Below are 20,132 nucleotides of genomic sequence, written 5' to 3'. Positions count from 1 at the left end.
TGCCTCCCAGGACGAGGGTAGGCCATCTCTTGGCCTACTAGCATCTCAGTGGTAGTTTCTTAATTTAATCTGAAGGGGAGGATTCATAAAGTATTGGTATAATGTTTAAATGAAATAATGTACATAAAATGATAATGCAGTGAAAGTAGTTGTCTTGCTCTGACCGGTGATACCAAGTATTAATATATTGAACTTGAACTGTAAGGAAAAATCTAAGGAATAAAAGAGAATAATAGCAATATTACATTATTTACACTCCTGTTTATTGTGGAAAAACCTGGAATGCTAGCTAAATAGATGGCAGTGGAATGAATAATCATTTGTTTTTGAATTTTTAAGTACTGCAAATGATCATGAATCAATAGAAAGTTAAAGTTCTTATCTGAGTAGCTTATTAATGAGAAGGTATTTGGCATAAGATTATGTTTCCATAGAAATTAAGCAGTGTTTCCAGTGAAGGGTTATTTCTCAGCAGGATCATGCTGAAGGAATAGATTTCTAAGAAAAGGTCCTTATTTAAATGAAAATTTTTTCCTTTACAATAAAGGTATCACTGATATGCTTCTAATAAGGGCATGGGGAGTCGTTTTTTTTGAAACAGTTAAGAACTCTTTTGAGTGTAAAGAAGTGATTGGGACCTTCGTGGTTCCATGAAAGACTTAAACATGCAGTAATGCAAGTTCTATGGAGTTAACATTGAAATTATATACGTAGAATTTTTAAATTTTCAGAAGTTTTTACCCCATGCAAGAGTAGGGCAACAATTCAGGATTGGGGGCTCTTTGTTAATATTTTGATGACTTAATAAGTAAATAAATGATGATTTAATAACTTAATGACTTTACAGAGTTACTGTTGGTTTATTGGTTTAGGATTATGAAAATGCATTATTATTTCTACCTTGGCTCCTTTAGGAAATCATCTTGATTTTTTTTTCAATTAAGATGTCTTAATTTTGATGGGGTTTTTTTTTTTTTTTACTCTTGGGCCCAAAGACCTAAGAAGAAATGCATTCTAATCTTTGCCAGCTCCAACACCTTTAGGTTCTGAGCCATGTGGATAAACAATAAGTTCCTTATTTCTGTTACTATTTCAGGAGGAAGAGAACAAACATTTATTAAGCATACACTATTATGTGCTAGAAAATGTTTCAGTACTTTATGAGCAGTGTACCTTTTAATCCTCACAACAGCTTATTAAGGTATGGATTCCTTGTTCCATGTTACAAATAAGGCCACCAAGTCAAGAAGTAAAATGACTTGTGCATAGCTAGCAGTGGGCTTAAGAGCCATAGTTAGAATTTAAACATAGGTTGGTTTCAATTTCTCATGCTGCTCCCAGATATCAGATGAGCTCTGATATCAGGTAACCCCCAGATGAGCAATCAGTAAAAGAAAAAAGCTCATTAAAAAATCATCTTTTGTTTTTTCCAAAATGGAACTTTTCCCCAGGGTAAAATGCACCTTTCTCTTGAATTTGAATATAATCCTCAAATATGAATAGTTTTACACAGTGTTTCTTTTGTTTAATTTTTAGAAATAATCTGAAGGTAATGAAGCCTCATGAGTACTGTATAATTACCTTATTACAAGTGTTGTTAGAATTCTAAAACTATGGGGGGGAGGTTTTCAATTAAAAAAATCTTGGGAAATTCTAAGGTGGCTACAGAGTAGGTGGAAGCTACACTAATACCCTGGCCCCAAACCAGATTTACAGCTACATTATAGGGTAATCAGCCTGAATAATCAACTGAAGGTTAGCTAAACTGAAATAGTATAACCAAGTATTTACAGAAGAAGCCACATAGAGACTGGTAAGAAAGGTGGATACCCAGGTGTGGCAGTGACCAGAGGAATATGGTGGCTACAAAACTCCCTCCCCTGCAAGCAGGGATCCCCAACACCAGAACAACAGAGATGGGAAGAGGAGCCCGCATAGCATCTGGTGGTGAAAATCAGTGGGGATTCAGTATGCCTGGGAGACCCAGACACCATCTTCTCAGGAACGAGCACTCCGTGGTTTTTTTTGCAGCACCAGCCTGGAAAGTGCACTGCCCAGTCTCTGACTCCTGGCGAGCCCACTCTTCCATACTCAGGTCCTGCAGAGGGGTTTGCTGGCTGCAGCCAGCAGTGACTGCTGGGATCCTCTTTTCTGGGAAGGCTCTTGGTAGAGACCTAGAGAGTGACTAAACTGTGTGGCTTTGGAAAGGGCCAATCTCTCCCACCTCCAGCACACAGCTGGCACCCCTTCCCACACCTGTTCAATCACTTGGCCAGCTCTGTCCTACTGAGCAGTCAAGCAGGTGACCAGAGTGCCTTGCAAAGCTGGGGCTTTTGACAATGTCTCCATGCAGGCTTTTGTCTAGGAACCAGACAGGTGGGGGTTGAAGTATACAGTTACATCAAGGTGGGGGGAAGGCCACTTCTGTCTCCCAAGTGAATTCATCCCGTGCTACCTCAAGAAGGGGAAGAAGTGCCTGCTGCCATCCTACAGGCTTATGGGAACTACCCACAATGGGAGACTTCATGGATCAGCCCTGCCAAGTCCCGCATACCCTACCCCACTGGGCTTAGTTCCAAAGGGGGATGGGAGAGCGGCTCAGGGTGGGGGGCATTCAGAGGGCGATTCCCTTAGAGACTATTGACTAGTATTGGGGCTGGGCTGGCATCACCCCTAATGGCATCACTCTTTTGATCTGTCCCTGTGAGCCTGGGACAGAGGGAATGGTTGGCTGTACCCAACCTGAACCTGCAGCGAGCCCCTTCAGGGGAAACTAGAATTGGAGACTGACAGAGACTGAGTGCTTTGGCTCTGAAGTATGGGCCACTTTCCTCTCATTGAGTGCCTGACTTGTGATCCCCATGTAGGGGACTCACTAACCCTGTTCTCTTGACTGTGGTTGCCACACCCTAGTGAGCTCACAACCTGTGAAAGGGGCTGTGACTTGTGCCCAGCCTGGACCCACTCTAGCCTTTTTTTTGCAAGGCTCTAGAGGAAAACCAGGCAACCTCAGGGGACAGGTGGAGCAGACTTCAGGGAGCCCTGTTCCTTTTACAGATCTGCCCCCAGCTCTAAGCTGGTGGAAGCCAACCCTTATATACACATTGGCCCCTCCCACACACACCCAAGCCAAGTAAATGGAGCCACAAACAGTAAGCAGCACAGTAGCTACACACAGGTAGCCCAAGGCTGATTACACATGTAATCTGACATTGACCTGTACCTGAACTCTGCCCAAGTAGACTCCGAACCAGCACAATCAGTAGTGGACTTCAGACAATACCAGAGCTTGACCCAACTAGCCACACAAGCAGCACACCCAAAGTGGGATGGTGGCAGGCACCAGGTCCTGCTGGGAACAATTCCGCCTCAGGACAACACCTGCACAGGACTTCCTACTTGGTGGTCAAGGTTCACCCTGACAGCCAGCCAGTCTGAAGGGTTAACCCCACCCATGAAAGGGCCAACAGCATTCAAGACTCAACTACAACAGGGAGGTGCACATAACCCACAAGAAACATTCCTGGAACATGGAGTGCAGGTGATACGGAAGGAAGATTGTACAATGAGCCCAACAAGACACCTTCATTATAAAGCTATCATACCAGGTTTGGGAGTCATAACAGATCTACCTAATATACAGAAACAAAATGGGGAGACAAGAGAATAAAAGCACAAGAGAAATCCCCAGAAAGGAATTAAATGAAATTGAATCAACCAAAATACCAGGTGCCATGTTTAAAACAGTGGTTATAAAGATGTTCAAGGACCTTAGGGGAAGAATGGACAATCTCATTGAGAACTTAAAGAGATAGTAGGCATTAAAAATGACACAGAAACCATTAAAAAAAAGAACTAGTCAGAAATGAAGAATACACTATCTTAAATGAAAAACATACCAGAAGGAATCAGTAGCAGGTTAGATGAAGCAGAGGATCAAGTCAGCAATTTAGAGGACAAGATAACAGTAAGCACCCAAACAGACTATCAAAAAGTAAAGAGAATTTTACAAAATGAGGAAAGTCTAAGGTCTTCTGGAGCAACATCAGGTGCAACAACATCAGCATCATATGGGTGCCAGAAGAAGAGAGTAAGCAAGGGGTAGAGAACCTGTTTGAAGAAATACTGCCTGAAAACTTCTCTAACCTGGTGAAGGAAATGGTCACACAGATTCAGGAAGCATGGAGAGTGCCTCACCAAGACACATCATAATCAAAATGGCAAAGATTAAAGACAAAGAAGCATAAAAGCAATGAGAGAGACAGTTCCCTACAAGGTAGTTCCCATAGGTTGTCAGCTGATTTCTCAACAGAAGCATTTTAGTCCAGAAGGGATTGGCATGAGATACTCACAGTGATGAAAAGCCAGGGCCTGCAGCTAAGACTACTCTGTCCAGCAAGGCTGTCATTTAAAATTGAAGGTGACATAAAGTGCTTCCCAAAAAAAAAAAAAAAAAAAAAAAGAGGGGGGCAGGCAGGAGGCTAAGGGAATTTATTACCACAAAACCAGTATTGCAAGAAATGTTAAAGTGTCTACTTTAAGAAGAAGAAATAGAGAGTAACATAATGTAAAGAATGAAATGACAATAAGTACCTATCAACAATAACCTTAAATATAAATATGCTGTCTATAAGAGACCCACTTCAGAACAAATATAGACACTGACTAAAAGTGAAGGGATGGAAAAAAATATTCCATGCAAGTGGAAACAAGCAAACAAAAAGTCTGGGGTAGCAATACTTATATCTGACAAAATAGACTTCAAAATAAAGGCCGTAATGAGACAAAGAAGGTCACTCACTACATAATTCTAAATGGGTCCATCCAACAAGAGGACATAATCCTTGTAAACATATATTCATCCTACATAGGAGAACCTAAATATGCAAAGAAAATCCTGCTGGACATTAAGGGAGAGATTGACAGCAATACAGTCATAGTAGGGGATTTTAACACTCCATTGTCATCAATGGGTTAGATGTTCCAGACAAAAAACAAAGCAACAGCAACCTTAAATGACACACTAAATCCAGATGGATTTAATTGATAAGCAGAATATAGACTCTTCATAAGTGCACATAGGACATTCTCAAAGATTACATGCTAGGACACAAGATAAGTCTTAAATTCAGGAAGACTGAAATCACATTTGGCATCTTCTATGACCACAATGGTGTGACACCTCAAATCATCTACAACAAACTACAAAACATTCAAATACATGGAGGCTAAGTAACATGTTATTAAACAACAAATGGGTTAGCAATGAGATCAGGAAGAAATTAAAAATTACCTAGAAACAAATGAAAATGAATACATGAGAACCCCAAATCTTTCGGACACAGTGAAAGCAGTATTGAGAGGGAAGTATATAACTTTACAGGCCTGCCTCAAGAAGCAAGAAACATCTCAAATAAACAATCTAACCTTATACTTAAGAGAACTAGAAAAAGAACTAACAAAGCCCAGGGTAAGTAGAAGGAAGGAAATAGTACAGATCAGAGTGGAAATAAAGGGCATAGAAACAAACAAACAAAAAGACAAGTGGAACCAAGAGCTGGTTCTTTGAAAAGATAAACAAGATTGATGAACCTTTAACCAGACTCATCAAGAAAAAAAAGAGAAAAGACCCAAATAAATAAAATCAGAAATGAAAAAAGCAAAGTGACAACTGACATAACAGAAATACAAAGGATTGTAAGAAAATACTTGCCAACAAATTGGACAACGTGGGCTAAGTGGATAAATGCCTAGAAATATATAATCTCCCAAACCTGAGTAGGCCAATACAACCAATGAAATTGAAGCAGTAATTAAAAAAAAAAATCCAAAAACTCCCAGTAAACAAAAGCCCTAGACTAGATGGCTTCACAAATGAATTTTACCAAACATTCAAAGAACCAATACCTGTCCTTGTCAAACTATTCCAGAAAAATTCAAAAGTAGGGAAGATTTCCAAGCTCTTTATGAGGCCAGCATTATCCTAATTCCAGAACCAGATGAAGACACTATAAAGAAAGAAAATTAGGCCAATATCCCTGGTGAATATAGATACTAAAATCCTTAACCAACTATTAGCAAACTGGGTTCAGCAATACATTAAAAAGTTCATACACCATGATCAAGTGGGATTTATTCCAGGGATGCAAGGTTGGTGCAATATTTGGAAATCAATAAACATGATACATCACATAAACAAAATGAAGGATAAAATTGCATAATCATATCAATGGATGCAGAAAAAGCATTTAATAAGATCCAGCACCCATTTATGATAAAAACTCTCTGTAAAGTGAGAATAGAGGGATCATACATCAACATAAAGGGCATCTATGACAAACCCACATCTAGCAATACTCAGTGGGCAAAAACTAAAAGCATTTTCCTTAAGATCAGGAGCAAGACAGGGATGGCATTGTCATCACTGTTATTCCATATACTAGCCACAGCAGTCAGACAAGAAGAGGAAATAAAAGGCACCCAATTGGAAGGGAAGAAGTAAAACTGTCATTATTCACAGATGACTTGATATTGCACATAGAAAACCCTAAAGACTCCACTCAAGACCTACTAGATCTAGTAAATGAATGCGGCAAGGTAGCAGGCTACAAAATTAATATTCAGAACTTGGTGGCATTTTTATACACCAATAATGAACTATCAGAAATAGAAATTAAGAAAACAGTTCTACTTCCTATTGCAAGAACAGTGATAAAAATAAGGTACCTTAGGAATAAACTTAACCAAAGAGGTAAAAGACCTGTACTCAGAAAATTACAGGACATCGAAGAAAGAAATTGAGGAAAATACAAGTGAGTGGAAGCATATACCATGTTCATGGATTGGAATAATTAACATCATTAAAATGTCTATTCCTATTAAAATACCAATGTCATTTTTCACAGATCTAGAACAAATATTCCAAAGGTTCTGTGGAACCAAAAAGACCATGAATAGCCTCAGCAATGTTGAAAAGAACAAAGCAGGAGGGATCACAATACCTGATATCAGCCTATACTATAAGGCCACTGTAGTCAAAACAGCCTGGTATTGGCATGAGAACAGGCACGTGGATCAGTGGAACAGAACAGAGATCCCAGAAATAAATCTGTGCCTTTATGGTCAATTATTTGACAAAGGAAAGGAGAGCATACAATAGAGTAAAGACAGTTTCTTCAATAAATGGTTTAGGAAAATTGGATAGTTACATGCAAAAAAATGAAACCAGACCATCAGCTACCATACATAAGAATAAACTCAAAATGGATGAGACTTAAGTCTAAACTGCAAAACTACAAAAATCCTAGAAGAAAACATAGGCAGTAAAATCTTAGACACCTCTTATAGAAATATTTTTGCTGGTAATATCTCTTAGAGCAAGTCAAACAAAAAAAATAAATGGGACTACATCAAACTAAAGGGAACCCACTGTGTGGGAGAACATATTTGCCAATGATACATCTGATAATAAGGGTTTAAGTCCCAAAATATGAAGAACCTAACACCAGAAAGACAAACATTTCAATGAAAAAATGGGCAAACTACCTGAATAGATCTTTCTCTATAGAGGATATACACATGGGCAATCGACATGAAAAAAAACTCAGTGTCACTCATCATCAGAGAGCTGCAAATGAAAACCACAATGAGATACCACTTCATACCTACCGGAATGGCTATCATCAATGAATCAACAAACAGCAAGTGCTGGTGAGGATGTGGAGAAAAGAGAATGCTTGTTTACTGTTGGTGGGAATGCAGACCAGTGCAACCACTGTGAGAAACAATATAACAGCATGGAGTTTCGCCAAAAAATAAAAAACAAAAAATAAAAATGGTAGTTCCGTTTTTATTGCTTGGGACCCAGCAAGCCCACTTCTGGGAATATATCCTAAGAATCCTGAAACACTAATTTGAAAGAATATATGCATCCCAATGTTAACTGCAGCATTGTTTACAATAACCAAGATCTGGAAACAGGCTGAATGTCTATCAGTGGACGAGTAGATAAAAATTTAAAAAGCAGCTGTGGTACATTTACACTATGGAATACAAGCACGTGGCCATAAAAAAAAAAAAGGAAATCTTACCTCTTGTGACATAATGGATGAACCTATAGATTATTATGCTAAATGATGTAAGTCAATCAGAGAAAAACAAATACTGTATGATCTCACTTATATGTGGAATCTAATAAACTGGTGAATAAAATAGAAACATTAATATGGATACAGAGAATGGGATGGGAGCTGTGGGGGTGTGGTCAGGGAGGACTGGATGAAAGAAGGTGAAGGGATTAGCCAAAAAACATACATAGCAAGTAGACACAGAAAACAGTGTGGTGGTAGCCAGAGGGAAAGGGTGATGGGGAGTTAGGTGGATGTGGGCAAAGTGAGGGGATAATGGGAAGAAGACACTGTGTGCGGTGATGAACACATGACGTAGTGTGCAAATGATGTTTTTTTGAGTTAGGCACTTGGAAACTGTATGGTTTTGCGGACCATTGTCATCCCAATAAATTCAATTTTAAAAAATCTTGGGAGGGGCTGAAAATATATTTTAGACTGCTCCCTTTTGAAGTTTTCTGCCCTCCTCTCCTTTTCTAGGCCACATCATTAGCCATTGGGAATAAAATCCAATTGTCTCAAACCTAAGCACTTTGTGTTAACAAGCCTCAAGTGGGGAGAGAGCACAGAGTACAGCTATTAAGAATACCAGGGGAGAAGTTAAGAGAAACAAGTTCTTGGTGTTGGTAAATCGTACAGTTACCCAGCTGCTGGCAGAAGCATCTCAGAACCTTTGATCTCTCATCCTGTCCTCTCATTAAGGGTACAGCATTTCCCCATACCCACAGTTTGGCTTTCCACAGTTTCCGTTACCAACAGTCAACCATGACCCAAAAAAGGTTAATTGGAAAACTACAGAAATAAACGATTTTGTAAGTTTTAAATTGCATGCCATCCTGAGTAGCATGATGAAATTTCGTGCTGTCTGCCTGGGATGTGAATCATCTATCCCTTTGTCTTCTTACCCGAGCTGTACATGCTGCTTGCCTGCTAGTCACGTAGCAGCCATCTCAGGCATCAAACCCACTGTTGTGGTATCACAGTTCCTGTGTTCAAGGAACTCTTACCTTCCTTAACAATGGCCCAAAGTGCAATTCGGATATACCGAAGAGAAGCACTTTGCAGGTGCTTCCTTTAAGTGAAAAGGTAAACGTTCTTGACTTAGTAAGAAAAAATCGTGCTGAGGTTACTAAGACCTACAATAAGAATGAATCTTCTGTCTCTGTAATCATGAAGAAAAAATATTTGTGCTAGTGATGCTGTCGCACCTCAGATTGCAGAAGTTACAGCCACGGCGGGTGATAAGTGCTCAGTTAAAATGGAAAAGGTATTCGGGAATGGAAGACACAAACAGAAAACATACTCTGATGGACAGTAACGTGTTATGCCAGAAAGCATTGAAAACTTCATCAAGGGATCCCCTAAACAAGTGACAACAAGCCATTTACTGCAACTAAGTGATGGTTACACAGATTCAGGAGTAGGTTTGGCGTTTTACCTCAGGTCATCGTGAGAATAAGAATGAGTGCAATACAGTAAGATATTTAGAGCAAGCACATATTTACCTAACTTTTATTATAGTACATTGTTATACAATAATTGTTCTGTTTTATTATTAATTGCTATTAATCTCTTGAAGTGCCTGTTTTATATGTTAAACTTAATCATGGGTATGTATAGGAAAAAAAAACATAGTGTATATAGGGTTTAGTATTGTCCGTGGTTTCAGGAGTCCATTGGAGGTCTTGAAACTATTATAGATTCCTCTGGTCTAGTTTTGTTGTTACAGGAATTGATGCACTCACTTGACATTTAAGTGAACATTTTCGCTTGGTCTGCTTTTCTTGGACCACAGTCCAGGGCACTCAGATTATGTTTCTGTCAGCTATTACATGTCCTCATCAGACTTAGTGGCATTAGAGTCACATAAAGGGGTGAGGAAGAGCAGTCTAAAGTAAGGAATATTACACAGTATTGATGTACTGTCATTGAAGACATCTCCAACAGGGTAGAGCACCCTGTTTCCTCCTTTTAAAAAAATTGTGATAAAACAGACACATAAAATTTATTATTTGAACTATTTCAAGTGTATAATTGAGTGACATGAAGTACATCCATACTCTTATGCAGCCCTCACGATTATCCATTATAGAACTTTTCCTTATCCAAACAGAAACTCTACCCATTAGGCAATAACTTCCCATTCCTGCCCCCCTCAACCCCGAGTAACCTCTAATTTACTTTCTGTCTCTGAATTTAATTATTTTACATATTTCATTAAGTGGAATCATCTAATAATTGTCCTTTTGTATCTGGTTTATATCTCTTAGCATAATGTTTTCAAGTTTTGTCTATGTTGTAACAGGTATCAGAATCTCACTCTTTTTTAAGGCCAAATAATATTTTATTGTATGTATATACCGCATTTTGTTTATCCATCATCCATCACGGGACACTTGGGCTGCTTCCTTCTTTTGACTGTTGTGAATAATGCTGCTATGAACATTGGTACCCAAGTGCCTGAGTCCTAGCTTTCAACTCTTTTGGGTATATACCCAGGGATGCAATTGCTGGATCATGTGGTAATGCTGTTTAGCCTTTTGAGGAATTGTCAAACTGTTTTCCAAAGTGACTTCACCATTTAATATTCCCACTAGCAATATATAAGGGTTCCTATTTCTCCACATCCTTGACAACGCTTATTTTCAGTGTTTTGTTGTTTTGATAGTAGTCATGCTAATGAATGTGGGGTGGTATATCATTGTGCTTTTGATTCACATTTCCCTAATGTTTAACAGATTGATGTTGAGCATCTTTCATGTGCTTATTAGCTATTTGTATATATAATTTGGAGAAAGGCCTGTTTAAGTCCTTTGTTGTTGTTGTTGTTTTAATTCTCACCTGAGGACATTTTTTCATTGCTTAAAAAGAGAGGAAGGGAAAGAGAGAAGCATCAATTGGTTGCCATCCCTGTTTGCATGCAGATGAGGAAACTGCATGCTTTAGGACCAGGGATTGAATCTAGGTATTTGCCCTGACTGGGGATTGAACCCACAATGTTTCGGTTATGGGACAATGCTCAACCAACTAAGCCACACTGGCCAGGGCTCTTTGTTCACTTTTTAATTGTGTTGTTTGGTTTTTATTGTGTTGCTTGGTTGTGTGTGTTGTTGTGTTGTAGGAGTTCTTTCAGTATTCTGGATATTAATCTTTATCAGATATATGATTTGCACATTTACTCTGAAAGTAATTTTGAAAGAATAATTTCAAATATGTTTTGAGTAATAATTGCATTATTGTAATAAGTATATATTGCTTTAGGAAGTGTTTATTTTGAATGGGAGAAAGCTCATTTGGATAAGCTCAATTATGTTTATGTTTACAATGCATTATTTGGGGAGGGGGAAATAAAGGGCATTATTTTATGTCACAACTTGTATAACAGTTTTATTTTTCTCATTTCATAATTTTGTTTCTGTTATTGTGAGGTAGTGTGTCTTCTAGAAAGAATTTATTTTGGAATAAATCTAGTGATCCTTAGGTAGAAAATTGTCTTTTTAGTCTGTTTTGTTAACTGCACTAAGCTATTTTTTAAAAACTAAGCTGTTTTTTTGTGGTATCTCTAATTAAAAATTTTCTCACATATTTGCACTGTTTTATTTTCTTTGGTCCATCATAACACCTTATGTGTTATTTTGATTTTCTATGAGTATTAATACATGATTATACTAAGCCAGTACTGTCTTTCCAAAAGATCAGTGCCTTTGGTAGAACTGATTTTCTCATCAAGACTATAAAATTGACAGCCTTAGTATATTTAAAATATTTCTGAGCAATCCTTAACTTGGAAGGCTTTTATTATAACTTCTTGCTGATAAAAGACTGTTCTAGTATTGCATTGCCTCTAAATGGGAAGGAAGGCTATTTAAACAGCAAAGGTTCACCTGAACTACTTGATACATATAATTCTTTATGTGTGTATATGTGGTACTTGTGTACACTTGTGCTATTTAAATATTATCTAAAAGATGAGAATTTAAAAGTGTCTTAATGTGATAAAAGTTACTAAGTTGGGGGAGAATAAATTAGGGAGGATACATCTGATGAAACAAGAATCCAAAATAGTGATAATTTTTAAAGCTTGAGTGATGGGTTTTGAAGCAGCTCAGTTAATACTCTTTCCGCTTTTATGTATGATTTTAAAAATATTAATAAAGTTAAATTAAAAATAAGGTGGAGAAAGCTGACAAAAAATGCCAACAAAAAAATTTTTTTAAGACATTTAAATTTAAAGGTCTCTTAGTCTTTTCATTTCCATTTGAGATAGCCTTTATTTTGGCTGTGCTTATTGCTTTTTCTTAACTCAAGTATTTCTTACACTACTTCCTGCAGGAAGTGAGGTACTATTTCTGCAACCAAGAATCCTTTTGAGGTGGTCTTTCTATGTTAGGAAAGAATTTAAAAATGAGTGATACATCAGTGCATTATATTGTGGATAAAAGTTCTTTGTATTAGTCGAGATAAATACCCTCAAGACTATTATTTTGGGATATATATTTCATATATAACTTTCAGGCAGACCTATTTAATATACATAAGTCTACACTTAGTTACCAAGCTTTGATTCCTTTTGTGTCATTTCTTATCGCAGTTACAGTCTTCACTGATTTTAAATTTATCTTTCTAAATTGTAACGATATGTAGTTTGTTCCTAGAGCACTAGGAAATTTACAAGATTACGTAATAAAACCCAGTTCTATCTCCTCCATTACATGGTGAGTGAAAGAAACACTAGTGTCTATGATCTCTGCTATTCATTGCCAGTCATAAAAGCATCCAAGTGTCAGTCAGACCCTTTTGTGACTGTCATGTGAAAATCATGATTACAGAAGAAATATACAACTTTAACATGGAAAATGAAAACACTTAAATCGTTAAAGATTTTGCTTACTTTGGTTCAGTCATCAATTCAAATGGATACTGTAGCCAAGAAATCAAGAGAAAACTGAGGCTCAGAAGGGCATCAGTGGAAGATAAGGAAAGAGCAAGAGCAAAGATGGCATTACAGACCACAGCTAGGATCACTTACACCCTCATATTCCCAGTCATAGACATACGTTGTTTTGTCGTACAGCTTTGCTGTATTGCGCTCCACAGATCAGTTGAGTTTTTTACTAATTAAAGGCGAGACCTTTCACAGCAAAAAGATTACAGTTTGCTTTATTGCAGTGATCTGAAACCAACCAAATCCACAATATCTCAGGAAATCCTGTATAAGGTATGGGTGTGACAGTTGGTGTGAGGAAAAGATTGATTCATTTGAAATAGCTATTGGAGAAGAGCTGTATGGATATCCTGGACTGCCAGAAAGACCAACAAGTGGATCACTGGGGGCAAAAATGACAAAACTGAAACTCTCCTACTTTAGGCACATCAGAAGGCAGGGTCCTTTGGAAAAGACAGTAATGCTGGGGAAATAGAAGGCAACAGGAAAGGAGGAAAACCAGGAGATGGATTGACTCCATAAAAGAAGCTGCAGAAGTGAGTTGCAGAGCTGAGCAGGGCTGTTGACCTCACTTGTGGACCTCAGGGCATTGTGGACATCGCTAGTTCATAGAGTCACCAGGAGTTGGAGTGGATTTATTGGCGTGTAACATACACTACCATTTGTTTTATCAGTAAAATTACTAAAATGAATAATTTTTAAAATACCACGGGCTGTTTTCAACATAGATAAACTCGTTTTCAAAATAGTCCTAATGTAATAGCTTAGCTACCTTTGATTATCTTTTTTTTATTTTTTTGCTTATGTGTTCTCTGAATGTTTGCTTTATCAAGGGGATAATGGCCACTGAGAAAAGAACAAATGATAATGAAATCAAGCTGTATAGCAAAGATTTAAGTTGAACCTTATGTAGAAAACCTGCTGGGTCATGGAACTCTAATAATTGTTTCCTGGCAGGTTATGAGGTAACTGATTTGTTCAGTACTTGGGAACATTTGTTTTGTTTGACAGTCATGACAAGGAATCAAATTCAGATAATTACAGCTGTTAGGGCATTGTGGTAGGGGACCAAATTAAGTGACTACATAAAGGTTTCTTTATTTCCTGTTATTCACTGCCTCAGTTTTCCCTGGAGATGAATAGAATAACATTAGTGGTTATTGAAGGATGGATTTATTTTCATCTGGATTTCCAATTTGTTATGAACCTAAATGTTATTTACTTCTTTAAGACTCATTGAAGAGGACAGTCAAAACATTTCAATTAGCTGGGAGAACTTATTTGAAAATATTTTATCTAAAGTATATACTAGAGGTTGCACACCAGTGGCCCACGAACCTAATTTAGACCACAAACCGTAGTTTGGCTCAAATAGGGTTTGTTAATTTTTAAAATTGAGTCACTAGTTAAAAATTGGGAGATTACAAGTAAAAGTCTAGGCTGTCATCACACAGTTGGCAACATACGGCTCACATTCCCACAGGGAAGTCAGCTACAACTGGGGAGCTACTTCTCTCTGACCCTCATATAGGTGTTTGGAACATATTGCCTGAACCTGAGTCTCAGAAAGTTTGGTAAACTTTATAGTACCTTCAGAGACTAGTTATAAAAATGTCTGTATAAGCCTGAATAAATCATACATTGTTTCAAAAAAACTTCCTAAGCTGGGGTAATTAACTCCTTTTTCAATCTCTATTTCCTTAATCACATTATTATTGATCTTCTAAAGTTTATTATAAATATCTAATCATGTATCTCTGTAGTGCACAATGAGCTCCTTCAGACCATAAGTTACTTTGTTTTTTGTTCTCAGCAAAGTACAATTGTTCCTTGGTATCTGCAGGGGATTGGTTCCAGGAGCCTTCCCCTTGGATACCAAAATCCAAGGATGCTCAGTTCCTCTATATAAAATGGCCTAGTGTTTGCATATAACTGATATTTGCACATAGGCTACAGCAGGGTACGCCTACACATCACTTCATTCTTGTGGATTCAGTGTAGTGCTCTCTTCGTGGCAAGTCCAAGTTTTCTTTTTGGAACTTTCTGAAATTCCTCCCCCTACCCCCCAGATATTTTCTATCTGTGGTCTGTTGAATCTGCAGGTACAAAACCCTTGGATATGGAAGTCAATGTACCTGGTACACTGTAGGCATCCAGATATTTGTTATATTTTGCTACCTTTAGTACAGACTTTTGATTGTGATAATTTGTTATTTTGAGGGAAAAATAGTACTTATTAGCTATATCAATTTTTTATTACATTGAGCTCCATTGATTAAAGAGCATTCTTAAGTTATTTCACTGACTTTCAGTTTTCCTGTTTTAAATAGAAAATATACTCTATATATAAATTTTTAGTAAATGTTCTTGAGAATTATTCTCACGAACCTAACAGGATTAGGTTTTAATTTTGCTTTGCAGTAAATTGTAATTAATGGTCTTTCAAACTCTACTTGTTTATTTACATATCTAGCCATTTGGGAGTTATTTTTATTTTATATTATTAAAAATATATGGTCTCTAGCTTTTGTATTTTATGTAAATTTAAATTGACATAGTTTTTAGAAATTTTCTACATCTTTTTGTTTTATCCTCACCTAAGGATATGTTTATTGATTGGAGAGAGAGAAACATCAATGTAGGAGAGAAACATTAATCAGTTGCCTTCTGCACATGTCCCAGGGATTGAACTCACAATTTTTTTAGTGCATGGGATGAAGTTTCAGTCAGCTGAGCCACCCGGCCAGGGCTCAACATCCTTTTTTAGGTCATTTGTGATCTCGGGTTATTATGTCTGTTATTGTGTTAGGGTCTTCAAATAATTTTGAAAAGTAGAAAAAGTCCTCTAATATCTGTTTACATGAGAATTGGAGAGGTTTTATTTACAATTTCCTTAATTAAGATTTTCTGGTTACAGTCTCAAGAGAACCAACATTGTATAGCTTAAATAACTAGAGAATGTTGATGTTGACTACATTTATAGCATAAAAGCAAATACCTATTCTTGGGTGGTTGGGCTGGATTTTGTTTTCTTAGTGGTTGATGGTGGTTTCTCCTACTTGTAATGTTTTTAGGACTTTTACACATTATATTTAGTAATTCCTGCTTTTTTATTTAGCAGTATCTCCCTTTCACAAAAATCCAGGAGTTGAAGGAGTCTGGCCACATGTTCAGCCTGAACGTGTCTAGGGAGAACGACTCCCTGTAACGCTAAAATAGTGCATATCTTAAAAGTGTCAGTGTCTTTAACGGTTCGTCGCGTATCTTTGAGTCAGTTATTTTACTAGACTGGGTAGTTTCTTTTACATTATGAAAGTAGAATAATAATATGACTCTAGTTACTGAGGGCAAATATCCACTAACAATCAAAATTAAAATTTTTACCTTCTATTCCACATTTAGACAACTGGTTAGGTTTTTAGCAACATGTAGTTGGTTCTTGGTGTATACCATGAAGACAAATTTAGGTGTTGGAAGGGTGGAAAAATAGGTTGTTGGGTGTAGACAGACTTAATTTAAATTGGTACTTAAAAGCCAGATGAGGCTGCTCTGGTTTATTCTTATAATCTTTATTTAGTCTATTTCAATTTTAAATACTTTACCAGCTGCATTAAGTTTCTACCATATTAACCTGAAATATGCTAAAGAAAATAAACTGAGACAAAATAAATTAATTTTTCTGTTTTTCCCTTTGACTTAACATTTCAGGATCAGGCTTGGCTGGTATTCCAGACCCAGGGTGCCAGAAAAGTAAATAAAGTACAATCAATACTTAGGGTTAATTTCAATAGCCATGTTTTGTTATGGCCAATTACGAATTTTAGTGATGGTCTCAGGCTTCTAAATAGGAGGGGGCAGTAACTCCTATAAATACCAGATTCCAAATGGTGTCTCTCCATTCCAGCCCATCACAACAGTTTTAAAACCTGTTTTTGTTTTTGTTTTGTTTTGTTTTGTTGCTTTATTTTGTTTTTTTAACAGGAGAGCCAGTGTAACTCCTTCAAGACTGGAGTGACACACTCTGCATCTGCGTCTGCCTCATGTGAGTTCTCATTTTGGCAGCAGCACTCTGCTAGGCTGGAACCTCTGTAGAGGTTTGCCCTTTTTTCCCCCCTAAAATCTGTAAACGACTACCGCAGTGTGTCTTGATGGCAAAGGTAAAAAGTGCATGAGAATTCCAGACTCCCTGCAGAAAGTTTCTGGCTCGGTTCAAAGGCACGGTCCCCCCTAACCTGAATTCTGTCTCTACGGACAGCATCACTCAAACAGAGCTCACAGCTTTCATCCCCACAACGTGCAGTGGCTATCTTTTGAAGAACTGTTTCTTTCCTCGCAGATGATGGTGGAGTAAAAAATATCTTTAAGTGCTCTCAAGTAGCTTTAGCTTTCAAAGCTTTGGTTGTTCTCTTTATAGGCTAGTTACGTAACTTGAGAACACCATGTGCTGCCCAAGTGGCCGAAGCAGCCCTCCTTTTTGGACTCTGGCCTTTGAAATAACTTTTTCCTTTGTCTTTGGATGTTGGGTAAATTAGGATAGGCCTGAGGACTTTGTCGAGGAAGAAATAAGCAGTACTTGTTGTGAGGTAATGCGTACTCTGAAGCTACTGGCTCTGTTTTGGGAAGTCAGTTGAAAGAGTTGAGCGTGAAACTGCATCATTTGCTGGCCCGTTTTGCGAGAGAAATTGAAATCAGAGCCTCTGCAGCTGTGGGGAGACAGAGGGCTCTGTAGTCGGAGGTAGTGTGTATGGTTCCCTACAACATCAAGGCTGGCCTCGTTTATAAAAGGAGTTTACTTTATTTATTTACTTATTCACTTATTTTTCAAGGAATGGTGGTACTTTGTAGGCTTCAAGAGTCATTTTTGCCACGAGGTCAGAACAAGTTGTGATTATCCCCCAGGAGACATTTAGAACAAAACATCTAAACTCAGGCCCGTGCAGCTGCAGTGCTGCTCCTCCAGCCGGGGTTGTGCTTGGTAAGTTCCCTGGCAGGTGATTTAATGGCCTGGGAGTTCATGTTACTGAAATGATTATCTGGGAAGCTTATGAGAAAATGTCAATAGCTCATAGTTCTTGCTGATTAATATAGAGCTTAGTGCAACAGTGTTGTCAAAGTGGAACTTGGACTCTGCTAAATCCATTACCATCTGCGACTAGAGCAGTTTACTTGGACTAGTAAAAGAAACTGGAGGAATACTAGTGCATTTCAACACCCAAGCTTAAGTTTTGTTGGGTTGTGTAATCTAGAAATTCACGTTTTATAGCGACTGTGTAGTGTACCCCACCACAGAGAGCTTTGGATGAGACTTAGGGGAACCTAAATTTTGGCTGCAGCTGATGGTTTCACTTGCTATGTAACTTCAGGTCAGCAAATAGGGAAAATATATCGCATTTTTGGAAAGTACCCTAAACTCACTGAGAGAAAGGAATTTAAAGTATTTATTTATATAGGTGGAATTTTTAGAAAGTCACCTGAGTTCTGCCGTGGAGTAAACACAATGTGGCGAGTGTGTAGGGTTTTTCCTGCCATTCTAGGGTTTGTCCTAGCAAGATGGGGATTTGAGATCCCCCCTCACCCACCCGTGCATTTTTTCACTCAAAATTCTGAATAAATTGATTTGGGTTTCAACCCAAACTGTCTCACAAACACAGGTTTCAATCACTATCACTCCATCAGATGCCCTACAATTACCTGATTCTCTAGGGAAATCGTTCATTTTAGGGGTGAGCCTGCATAGGGGTGATTAAGGTTTTTCTTTTGTCTCCCATTCTTAAAGCATACCTGGCAAATTATCCTCAGAAAAATTAATAATTGAAAACACTTTATGTGGGCCAAATCATGTAAAAGCCAGTGGATTATCCAAATTGGTTAGCTATACTGGAATTTTGTTTCATTAACTGTTATTTGAAATAAATGGGGCTTTGTAGATTGAGAAGTAATTTTTATTTTATGGAAATTTTGTTAAAATGTGATTTACTTTCAATTGGGGTGGAAGCACTGGGTGGGGTGTGAGAGATGTTATTTTATATTCTCAAACTAATTCAAATTGACATCAGTGGATACCATGCTTTCCTGCTTTTATGATAATATATCTGCTCTTACCCTTTTAATGTGTATGAATATTTAATACTTCCTTTACCACAGTGTATATAACATCTGGATGTAAGAATTCCACACTTGAAGCTTCAGAAAGCATTTTTGGGGGTGGGGGCGAGGATGGGGCTGGAATTGAGGGGAGGGAAAAATATAGCTAGTTTTGAAAGTATTATCAGGGGTTAGCATTGGCGTTAAATGATTGATGCCCCTGAGACAACAAAAGAAATGACGGCTTTTGGGGGCATTGTTCTGGTGAGACTCGTCATCTCCTAAAGGACTCCAAAGTTCTAGGCTTTTTAAATATGACAGGTGTTTATTAAAGGACTGTGACCATTCCCTTCCTTTTTTAAATTTTCAACTTGATTTAAAAAATAGATTAAATGTAAAATACATTTAAATGCATTAATATGTTACAAGTTTTAAAAAGTACAAAAGGAGGTATGTTGGTCTTCCTTCTTCCTTCCCCTGTCTCTCAGCCATTCATCTCCCTTTTGTGGAGGCAACCGTTCTTATGGTTTCTTTTCTGCGCTGTCAAAAATATTCTCAAGGATTGCTCTCGGAGAGGGAAAGTCGAGTTGTACTCATTAAAACATTAGCATTGACTTGGATGGGCAGACTGACTGCAATGAGAAGAAATTAGTTTGAGCCACAGGCTGTATGTTAATCATAGCAGGAGAACTGTGATCAGGTAGTGACAATGGTTGCATTATTATGAGACTGTAGGAATAGAATGGATTTGTTTTTGGCCTCATTTGGCATTTAGCAAAATAGCAGGACTTCTCTCCCTGCCCCCCAGTATAGTATGGCTTACCCACTTCTAGATACTGGTGGGAAGATGCTTGCCTAAATATCTTATTTGGAAGAAACCTCATTAAAGGAGGAACATTTTCTTCATGCTGAACTGCAGTGATGATTCTAAAAAGTCTTTTTCATTATAGAAGATTTCAGACATGTACAATATAGAG

General features: G+C 37.7%; 1 protein-coding gene across 5 annotated transcripts in view; it reads left to right on the top strand.

The window, feature by feature from the left end:
* Positions 1-20,132, top strand: part of NT5C2 (5'-nucleotidase, cytosolic II) — a 147,609-nt gene that overhangs the window by 109,553 nt on the left and 17,924 nt on the right. The gene's annotated exons all lie outside the window — the stretch shown is intronic.

This window comes from Phyllostomus discolor, chromosome 5 (assembly GCF_004126475.2).
Source record: "Phyllostomus discolor isolate MPI-MPIP mPhyDis1 chromosome 5, mPhyDis1.pri.v3, whole genome shotgun sequence".
Taxonomy (NCBI): Eukaryota; Metazoa; Chordata; class Mammalia; order Chiroptera; family Phyllostomidae; genus Phyllostomus; species Phyllostomus discolor.
Note: the sequence above shows the minus strand (reverse complement) of the source record. Positions and strands in the feature narration are given on the sequence as shown.